This window comes from Helianthus annuus, chromosome 9 (genome assembly GCF_002127325.2).
Source record: "Helianthus annuus cultivar XRQ/B chromosome 9, HanXRQr2.0-SUNRISE, whole genome shotgun sequence".
Classification (NCBI taxonomy): Eukaryota; Viridiplantae; Streptophyta; class Magnoliopsida; order Asterales; family Asteraceae; genus Helianthus; species Helianthus annuus.
The window spans coordinates 5020218-5032288 of record NC_035441.2 but is presented as its reverse complement, the minus strand read 5'-3'; positions in this window follow the sequence as shown (position 1 = coordinate 5032288).

Below are 12071 nucleotides of genomic sequence, written 5' to 3'. Positions count from 1 at the left end.
GCCACGTCGACCCAACCATTGTCTCAACGCAGGTGGAAAACAGTCCGCCCCACACACAACGCCGTTCCTGGGGTGGTGTGTGCGGCGTGGAAAGGCATAAACGCCACCAAACCAAACCCACACCGTGTGGTCTTATGCAGGGAAAGTTTGACGATTGTTCGGAATTTAATGTAACTTGTTGATTATCTAAATTATTATGGGGTAGAATAGATTTCTTCGATAACGTGCCAGCTAGAAAAACTTAAAACTTTAATAAATATGTTTATTAAATACTTGGTCAGTCTCTATAAATGTACAGTTTGACAATAAAACGTAGTTATAAATGTGTCACATTAGTGATAAATAGAAAAATGCTATACCAAAATAAATTGCAAACCAAGATCTGATGTTAATATTTTATAATGGTATATAATTGGTTGAAACTTTGTAAAATAGGGGAAGGTTCCATATAGCATAGTTAAGCAATAGGAGTTAACAAAAATGTATAAAGTGGAAGTGACTAGCTAAATCTGTCACTATATGTAGTAATGGGGAGTTCAAAATTTATAGAGTGAAGTGCCATTTATGTTTATGTGGTTTGTCTACTGTGTGAAGATAAATGACCTACTTAACTCAGCGGTTAGAGTATTGCTTTCATATGGCGGGAGTCATTGGTTCAAATCCAATAGTAGGTAGAACTTATTAGATACCATAGTCAATGGTATCTAATAAGTTTTTATACCCATTTTATTTTATAAATTTTGATTTTGTATCTTTTCTATTTTTTTTCGTTGCATCAAAATATGATTGCGCTTCATTGTTTTTAATCGACAGAATCAAATCAAACAAAACAACTAAAGTATAAATCGATGCTTATTTGGACGCACCGACTGGTTATGAAATGGCATTGATAGCCTCTACTCGTGTCCTAGCCCGTCGGAGAGTTAGATTTGCCTCGATTGTTTGTCTCTTTCCTTCAGCTTTTCTCAAAGCAGCTTCTGCTATTTCAAGAGTTTGCTGAGCTTCTTGCGGATCAATGTCACTACTTTTCTCTGCATACCATTTTAGGTCAAATTTCAAAATTATACAATTTTCCTCCCTGACATTCTCGAAACGTGCCATTTCAGCCCAAAAAACTAACCACGGTTTAAAACTTCAGTTTAGTGAAGGGTAAAATGGTCATTTCTTATTATTTTTTTGTTTTTCCTTTTTTAAATCCCTGCTAAAAAACCACCTCTTTTAATACCCAATTTCCCTCCATTTTTCCTCATAAACCCTAATCCTAAATCGTCTTCATCCACAGCGTTTTAACTTCCAACCAATAATTCCAAGCATTAGTCAAAACAGTAGAGGATTAATTTTATAAGTTATATCCACTGGATTTGACTCATATTTGCAGCCATGTTTGTAGCCAAAACATTATGTTTGCAGCCATTCTAACATTGCAACCATTATTGCAGCCATTAACATTCATTAGTATTCACAAAAAATACTCAAAAGTAAACTATTTTCAGCCATATATGCAGCCATTAACAACATAATTTGAAGCCAAAAACATAGCATCTTCATTCTTTAATATAATACTTGGTACATTAGTTTTATTGAGTGAAAAAAGGAACAATAAAACTACTTTTCGTCCATAATTTTGCAATGACGGACTTGATAAGTATGCTCAATAATATAACCTTTTATAACTTTCGGGTTCCATTTCTTTTGTCAGACTCAACTTCAGTAAACTCATACCCTCCTTGAACCCCTCAATGTCACTTGAATAATCACGTAAAGGCTGATAATTTCATCCCTCGCGACAAAATAGATTATTCACATTGTGATGTCTACAAAGCTGAACAAAAAACAAACATAAAGCACCAAAATTGAGATTCTTATATGTTGGAAGGAATTGATGTACGATTTCCCAAAATCTGTACGCAAAAAACAACAAAAAAAATACACAAAACAATCAGACACATGTACAATTTGGTCAATTAATCAGGTAATTCATCTTTGCATAACGATATTCAAACGAATATGTCAAATTGTAGAGATCAAATACTAAAAATGAATTGATGGGTTTGATGAAGTCAAATTTGTTTAGGTTTAGAGAATTTTTGACTTCTACAAATTTGTTTGCGACGGTATATGAATATCGGTACCAGAACCGGTACCGCCATGAAGATCTGAACCGATCGATACCATTCGAACATTGGTGCCGGTACCGGTGTTCATTTTTATCATTTCGAACAATGCAAGACACGTGTTGATTTTTATACTTAGTGCAATTGTATCGTATCGTACGGATACTATAAGGAACCAAACCAATACCGATCCAATCCTCACGATAATGTACTGCCGCAAGGCGCGGCCAAATACCCTAGTTATTATTATTGTTGTTGTTTAAAACTACAATATGAAAAACAAATTTTACTCATTCAAGACCCGTGTAATAAAAGGGGTTTAGACCACCCGTAGTGGGCATCATCTCTAGCGTGATCCCCCCCCCCCCCCAAACACGCCCAAAAACGCCGCCGCCCCACCCCCGCCTGCGTGATCCGGCAAAAATCCCCCGCAGGCGTGTTTTAAATCACGCTTGGAACAAGTTGTTTTGGCCAATCAAATTTTATCTTCCTTTTTCATTTATTTAATCTTCCAATAGGTTTTTTTTATTTAATTCTTTACACCCTTTTATCATAATTCTCACATCCCCACTACACCTATTTTAGAAAACGCCCAATAATGCCCCTTGCTGACTATACTGTCACATGACGAAAAACGCTCAAGGGTGGGGGCATTATTCACCCTTACCACTACGCATGGTCTTATAACCTAACATTAGGAACATATAAAAAACGGATTTCAACGTAAACTTAATTGTAAGTTGAAAACGGATTTCAACATAAACTTAATTGTAAATTGAAAAAGAATATCTGTTTTTAAGAGAATATACGGATTTCAACATAAACTTAACTGTAAGTTGGAAAAGATTATTTGTTTTTAAGAGAATATGGGTTTGTACTTATAAACAAACGCTAAACTAATGACACAAAAGGTAATAGAAAAGGAAAGTGTAACTCCATTAAACTTTATAGTGTTAGGCTACAGGGTGGTATAAAGCCTTTAGGGACTTTATCACGCTACGTAAGCGCCACCTAGATTTTGAGATAAGAATGGTGCTCATTTTAACAATGATGGTGTGGGATAAAGCCCCGCTACCGCCCGCTTTAACAATTATGTTGACCAAATGCCTCAATCCACCCAAAATTCATCCTTTAACGTTTTGGGGGGGCTTCGATAGCGGCCCCTGTTTAACGGTGGTTGTCACACCCCAACCGATGGCGGAATCATCGGGGCATGGCACTGAGCGAAACAGATTGTCCAGAAGTTTCCACAACAACTATTAATACTATTCAGTTAAATGATACGTCCCATACCGTATCCCAAATAATACAATTAATTATTACAGATAACAACCAGTCAAGTATTCTGTTCCGACAACTTAGATTTTAAATAAAACAAATAAATATTGTTCAAATGCTCCTAAAGACCCATCCTGACAAGATCTACAGACAACTATGCCCTAGTTGCTTCTTCCTGATAGACAACTATTTGTTGGGGGCCTCTAGAGCTTTATTCTAGCCTCGCTTTCCTAGCAAGCAAACATCTTAAACATCTGTCACATACGTTAAAATAAAGTCAATACATATAATGTAAAGGTGAGCATACAAGTTTGATAATAGCATATAGAGTTCGAAATAGTTTACGCATAACCAGCACGTACACAGAGGAAAACGACGCATGTTAATTATCGACATGGATCTATCGATACCAATGACTGCGGGTTGACCGTCCGAGACGGTTCGCAATACATGATTACCACCGTAATCCATGCAAGTAATTGTCCTTAATGTGACAACCCGAACTTCTAAGGTTAGTCTCGCAAATTTTGATTCCTCGTTATTCCTCCTTCACTTTCGCTACGACTAGCTATTTAACGTAAACGCGTCGGATTATGTTCGAGTGTGTTAGTGGGCCATATATTAGTGGGTAGTTCATGTCATGTGTATATGTATCATACACACATTACATTGGGCCGGTTATCACTGTTATACATTTAACAGTTACATAATTAACATATTACAATTAGTCAAGCCCATAATCTTAATTTACTGCATACATATAGTAATAGGCAGCCCAGCACAAGCCCACAGTGAAGTCTGATAGCCTTGATATCTATATCTTTAAAGTATCCTTGTAGGATACGTCCACAAACTTTGCATATTATAAGCGAACCCTACCCTTCTCTCTCTCAAGATTACGTACGACCGAGGAAACCCCACCCTCTCGGATCTTGACGGCAACAGGAGCCCCTCGTGTAGGTTAATTCGGATCCAGCAACACCAATATCTTAACTCGTTCGGTTAGTGTAAATCTCGTTATGTTCTGAATCAATATCTTGTTACGCATACTTAGTGCACCGATTCATGATCTTGGTTTCTGATTTTGGTATATCTGATAATTAATAAGTTATGTTATGTTAAGAGTATAAGTGCCATTGATCATATGTGTTAAGGATGATTTCAACATGTTGGTATTTGTGAATTTTAATCATGAATGTTACTGAATAATATGGTCGACTAGTGACAAACTGAATGAATGATCATGAGATTCCTGAGATTATAGTGATACGAGTGGTTGTATTAATGTGTTTACAATGATGTGAATGATTGTTATTGTTGGTTATGTTCGTACTTGATGTTATGCCTGTTAGTTATGTGCATGATAATAGGATGATTGGTGGTTAATTAGGCATCACATAACAATAAAGTATATTAACTCAAAGTAGTTTGTATATTATTTGAACTCACTTTTTGTGCATGGTCCAATCAAAGCTTCCCACTAAAATTTACAATATGCACATAACCGATTCCTACTTATATCAGTAGCTTGCATGGTCCAATAAAATTGAAGGGAAGTGGGCTATTGAAATTTGGATAACCATGAATAAGAAAATGGCAGCCATATGCATTTAGAGTCTTGATTTAATCAAAGCATGTGCACTTCCTAATAGTGTGGTCAGACTAGACTTGAAGATGGACACGTAATAATATAATAAAATTGAAGTAGGGTTTCACTAGATCTCATTCTGTATATGATGGTTGTATGTGATGTCTCGGCCGGGATTGGTATGAGCCGAGAGAACCCCCTCCCCCCTCCTGTTGTGATAATTTCATACATGTATAGTGTAGCATAATTAATGGATTGATGAATTTAATTGTCACGGCTCGATCTCTATGTTAGGATTTCACATATATGAGTTAGTGAGCGATTTAATTATGTGTTAAAGGGTTGATTATATGTGAATTGATAATGATAAATCTTCATGAAAATACTTAAGGGATTCACGGTGACTTGATCTAGTTAAATTGCGAGGATGATTATATTATTTATTAGATGCTGCGTAGGGTAGATCATTGTGTAATACAAATAAATTCAGTTGTGTGGTATATGATTGTTGGGTTGTATGTTAAGGGTTCTTGGATGATGTATATGGATATGTAAATTGCTAATTGATAGATTAAATGATAACAGTTGGGCCGAATAAGATTGATGGGTTATGAACATCCTAAGGGGGGGGCCGTACCTTGACACTAGACCACAAACACACCCACACGCATAATCACATTTATGTCTGTGTGGGCCAGGAGCTGAACTAGGAAACATTTGGGTTGCGGGCCGGGACAGGTTTGGGCTTGGGTCTCGCACGTCGGGTTTAAGGACCACGAATGGTACATGAAGTTACACCTTGTTTATATGTTTGAGATGAGGCATTATTTGAATACTTGAAACATGGGATGCGAAGTATAACTCTATATGTGTAGCACCTAGTATGTGAACATACTTTAAATGATGGAGTTCGTGCTTGATTAATTGGTATACCATGCCTAGTGATGAATGTTAACACTTGTATTCGTGTACACTAGCTGATGATTAAATGTGAAAAGATACGTGTTGTGCTTGTATGCAAACTGATTGTTATACGTAACTATCATAGGGCTTGATTGACCAACTTTGTTGAACAAGTAATTAATCTTACCGAGCAAACCAAAGGTGAGTTCATCTCTCTTGAGCATGCGTCCCGGTGGTTGGGACATTCAGTGGGTATCCTGGGAAGGGATAAGTCTTTTGGGTAAAAACGGGAATGTTGGATAATATACTCTTCCTATCACCATTAAAGTCCCTCCGTGTTGTTTGGTTACCTGGAAGGTAACATGGTATTAGTTAGTAGCGCTACTTAGGTTTGGCAACCTCACCCCGTACCTGGGAGGACGGGTGTTGAACTAATGACCTAGTCATGACCAATGCTTTGATAGGAGCATTGGAGAAAGGGCAAAATAATCAGAAGCCGTCTTGTATTGGGGTATTATCAACATTGTTTTCAACATTACTTTCGGAATTAAATTCAATGGATTAACTAAACACTTGGTAACCAACGTTTTTGTAAAACTATGAACTCACCAGCGTTGTCTGATACACTTGTTGCATGCTCGCAGGTCGTTAGGTATTTTGGATCTGGGAACTTGCTGTCTGAAGTAGCTGGAGTGGTCATGGGTCGACAGGAAGGATTATGTGACTGATTTCTTGATACTATACCTTGGTTTTTGAAACAGTTTAATTTCGTTTACTATTTGCTTCCGCTGAACTTATTGGTTTTCGTTTAAACTTATTGAAGATGTTTTTATTAATAATGGGGATTTTAATTATAACTTGTATGGGTTCAATGTAATTGGTGGCTCGTTATTGGTACGTCACACGCCTATCAGGGACACTCCCTAGGTGGTATTTTGAGGGTGTGACAGTTTGGTATCAGAGCCATTGGTTATAGTGAACTTGGTTTTAAAACGTTTTTATAAAACCAGACTATAACCGAACAGGACCGAAATCGACCATGACACTCAGCTCCAGACTGCAAGGTTCGTTCCTCATTTACTATTGCATTGTATATCTAGTGTACACTTATGTATAACATTACACGTGAATGCACACTCGGCACAACAGTATGAGCCCTTATGTTACCAGCCCCTGTTATGTGAATTGTTAGTGTGACACTCCCATTCGACTATTGTGATTCTTGATCCTGTAAAACCTTTCGTTTGCTATTTGAATGTGGGGAAACTTTTAGCGCAAGTTAAGAGGCACTGAGATAAGCATGCAAATTGCCTTATTATTATGGGTGCACACATAATAATAACGCAAGGTGCATGCAAATCCCAGTGAGGCTTAATGAGCGTGAGAAGGGTTCTGCCCTATTGTGTGTAAACCTGTAGTTTGTAGATTTCAATGTGATACTCGACTTTTACCTCATTTCGACCCTTAAGATTGTTCCCTTCTCTTATATAGAACCATGAGTGGACGTGGAGGAGGCCGAGGTGGTGGACGTGGTCACATTGCTATGACCCAGGCCGAATTAACCGACTTGATCAACACTCGTGTAGCTGAAGCCCTAGCGGCTTACCAGGCTGGTACGATATGTACCAATTACTTTCTATCCTTGTGTCGTATACTCGAATCTTACCTGTGTGTTGTACGTTCTTTCGTTTTAGGTCAACCCGCGAATCAAAACAATCCACCTGCCCCACCTGCTTGTACGTACAAGATGTTCATGGATTGTAAACCACAGACCTTCAGCGGGACTGAGGGGGCTGTGGGACTCTTGCGTTGGTTCGAGAAGGCTGAATCAGTGTTTGCTATGTGCAATTGTCCCGTGGGGGACCGTGTGAAGTATGCTACAGGCACTTTGGAGGATGGTGCCTTAACCTGGTGGAATGCCCAAGTGCAAATGTTGGGTATTGAGATGGCGAATGCCACTACCTGGGATGATTTCAAGGAGTTGATGCGAGAGGAGTATTGTCCTCGTGATGAGATTCAGAAACTGGAGAACGAGTTCTACAATCTGAAAATGGAGGGATCTGAGATTGAAGCATACACTAGGAGGTCAAATGACTTAGCAACTTTGTGTCCTAACATGTCTCGACCTCCACCCCGGCGGATTGAGTTGTATCTCAAGGGTTTAGCGCCAGCTGTTAAGGGGTACGTTACTGCTGCAAACTTAGACAATCTGCCCCGTATCGTCCGTCTGGCACATAAGATTACTGACCAAGAGGTCGAACGTGGCAACTTGCCGCCACGTGTTTCTGCTACTACCTCGACTGCTACAGCTACCACACCTGCTAGTGATCACAAGCGAAAATGGAACGATACTGACAAAGCAACCAGTGCCAGCCAATCTCAGAAAAGGGCAGACAACAGCACCCACCGTAGTTTTAGCCAGTCGTCTTCTGTGAACCAGAATCAGAGCAACAATTCAAATCAGGGTTCTTACGCGGGAAAGCTACCAAAGTGTGATAAGTGTATGTTCCACCATCGCGGACCGTGCACCCGAGTATGTCATAGGTGCAACAAGGTGGGCCATATGGCCAAAGATTGTAGGGTCTGGCTCCCAAAGCCGCCGCAGCAGCAGCCACAGCAACAGGAGAGGCAGCAGCCCCAACAGAACCAGGGAAATCAAAAGGGGTGCTTTCAGTGCGGTGATGAGGGTCATTTTAAGAGGGATTGCCCTCAGCTTAATCAGAATGCTGACAACAACAATACTGGGGGCAACAACAATGGGAGCAATGGTGGGAACGGAGCACGTGGAAGAGTATTTACTATTGGCGCTGGGGGAGACTCGCAATGATGGCAATGTTGAGACCGGTACGTCTTCTTTGAATGATCTTTTTCTGCTTCTGTTTTATTTGACTCTTGTTTCGATTGGAGTTATGTGCCTTAGGGTTCAGTCGTCAGTTAGGACTGACTCCCACCTTTCTCGTAAATAAGCATGTAGTAGAATTAACTGATAGTAAATCGATTGGAGCTTCTCGTGCTCTTTTTGGTTGTAAACTTGATCTCGTGGGTCAAGTGTTCGACATTACCTACTTCCCAATATTCTTGTAAGTTTTGACGTGGTCGTTGAAATGGGCTTGGTTATCTATGTATCAAGCATAAATTCTCTGCAAAAAAAGAAAATCGTGCGTATCCCTCTCCCTAGTGGGGAATCCTTATCAGTTCAAGATCATCGTATTGTTGGCATCATCTCAGCCATGAACGCCCAAAAGTGTCTACGAAAGGGGTTGCCCTGCTATTCTAGCTCCCGTCACCGATTCGCAACCTGGAGAAAGGAAGATCGAGGATCTTCCATCTGTTCGAGAATTTTCTGACGTGTCTTCTGAAGAGTTATCTGGTTTACTTCCATATCGTTAGGTGGGATTTCAGAATTGACCTTATGCAAATCCTGATTTCCTTCTGGGATACAGCAATCCCTTGGGCTCGCTGGATACTATCACAAATTCATCATGGGATTTTCAAATACTGCGTAACTACAACCTCCTTAGCACAGCTGGGAGCTGTGAATTCTTGGGAAACAAAGTCGTGGAACGATTTCCTTCTGTTACCTCTGAATTTGAAGACCCGATTGTTCAAATGGTGGGGCCAACTTTCGATATCCTTGGCGAATTTCGGGACGAAATTTCTTTCAAGTTGGGGATGATGTGGCACCCAACTGACCTAGCAATCCTGTTTTTACAATTTGGTTTACGCGGCGTCTATGCAGTTATCTGGATGCTTTGTGATTGCGTGTAATGCTTGATTTTTTATTTGTGATTATTATTTGCGCAGTATTACATATAGTTTAACTAGAGTTTTCATCACTTCATTCCTCTGTGCTTACTTGTCAAATTTCGGGACGAAATTTCTTTCAAGTTGGGGATGATGTGACAACCCGAACTTCTAAGGTTAGTCTCGCAAATTTTGATTCCTCGTTATTCCTCCTTCACTTTCGCTACGACTAGCTATTTAACGTAAACGCGTCGGATTATGTTCGAGTGTGTTAGTGGGCCATATATTAGTGGGTAGTTCATGTCATGTGTATATGTATCATACACACATTACATTGGGCCGGTTATCACTGTTATACATTTAACAGTTACATAATTAACATATTACAATTAGTCAAGCCCATAATCTTAATTTACTGCATACATATAGTAATAGGCAGCCCAGCACAAGCCCACAGTGAAGTCTGATAGCCTTGATATCTATATCTTTAAAGTATCCTTGTAGGATACGTCCACAAACTTTGCATATTATAAGCGAACCCTACCCTTCTCTCTCTCAAGATTACGTACGACCGAGGAAACCCCACCCTCTCGGATCTTGACGGCAACAGGAGCCCCTCGTGTAGGTTAATTCGGATCCAGCAACACCAATATCTTAACTCGTTCGGTTAGTGTAAATCTCGTTATGTTCTGAATCAATATCTTGTTACGCATACTTAGTGCACCGATTCATGATCTTGGTTTCTGATTTTGGTATATCTGATAATTAATAAGTTATGTTATGTTAAGAGTATAAGTGCCATTGATCATATGTGTTAAGGATGATTTCAACATGTTGGTATTTGTGAATTTTAATCATGAATGTTACTGAATAATATGGTCGACTAGTGACAAACTGAATGAATGATCATGAGATTCCTGAGATTATAGTGATACGAGTGGTTGTATTAATGTGTTTACAATGATGTGAATGATTGTTATTGTTGGTTATGTTCGTACTTGATGTTATGCCTGTTAGTTATGTGCATGATAATAGGATGATTGGTGGTTAATTAGGCATCACATAACAATAAAGTATATTAACTCAAAGTAGTTTGTATATTATTTGAACTCACTTTTTGTGCATGGTCCAATCAAAGCTTCCCACTAAAATTTACAATATGCACATAACCGATTCCTACTTATATCAGTAGCTTGCATGGTCCAATAAAATTGAAGGGAAGTGGGCTATTGAAATTTGGATAACCATGAATAAGAAAATGGCAGCCATATGCATTTAGAGTCTTGATTTAATCAAAGCATGTGCACTTCCTAATAGTGTGGTCAGACTAGACTTGAAGATGGACACGTAATAATATAATAAAATTGAAGTAGGGTTTCACTAGATCTCATTCTGTATATGATGGTTGTATGTGATGTCTCGGCCGGGATTGGTATGAGCCGAGAGAACCCCCTCCCCCCTCCTGTTGTGATAATTTCATACATGTATAGTGTAGCATAATTAATGGATTGATGAATTTAATTGTCACGGCTCGATCTCTATGTTAGGATTTCACATATATGAGTTAGTGAGCGATTTAATTATGTGTTAAAGGGTTGATTATATGTGAATTGATAATGATAAATCTTCATGAAAATACTTAAGGGATTCACGGTGACTTGATCTAGTTAAATTGCGAGGATGATTATATTATTTATTAGATGCTGCGTAGGGTAGATCATTGTGTAATACAAATAAATTCAGTTGTGTGGTATATGATTGTTGGGTTGTATGTTAAGGGTTCTTGGATGATGTATATGGATATGTAAATTGCTAATTGATAGATTAAATGATAACAGTTGGGCCGAATAAGATTGATGGGTTATGAACATCCTAAGGGGGGGCCGTACCTTGACACTAGACCACAAACACACCCACACGCATAATCACATTTATGTCTGTGTGGGCCAGGAGCTGAACTAGGAAACATTTGGGTTACGGGCCGGGACAGGTTTGGGCTTGGGTCTCGCACGTCGGGTTTAAGGACCACGAATGGTACATGGAGTTACACCTTGTTTATATGTTTGAGATGAGGCATTATTTGAATACTTGAAACATGGGATGCGAAGTATAACTCTATATGTGTAGCACCTAGTATGTGAACATACTTTAAATGATGGAGTTCGTGCTTGATTAATTGGTATACCATGCCTAGTGATGAATGTTAACACTTGTATTCGTGTACACTAGCTGATGATTAAATGTGAAAAGATACGTGTTGTGCTTGTATGCAAACTGATTGTTATACGTAACTATCATAGGGCTTGATTGACCAACTTTGTTGAACAAGTAATTAATCTTACCGAGCAAACCAAAGGTGAGTTCATCTCTCTTGAGCATGCGTCCCGGTGGTTGGGACAGTCAGTGGGTATCCTGGGAAGGGATAAGTCTTTTGGGTAAAAACG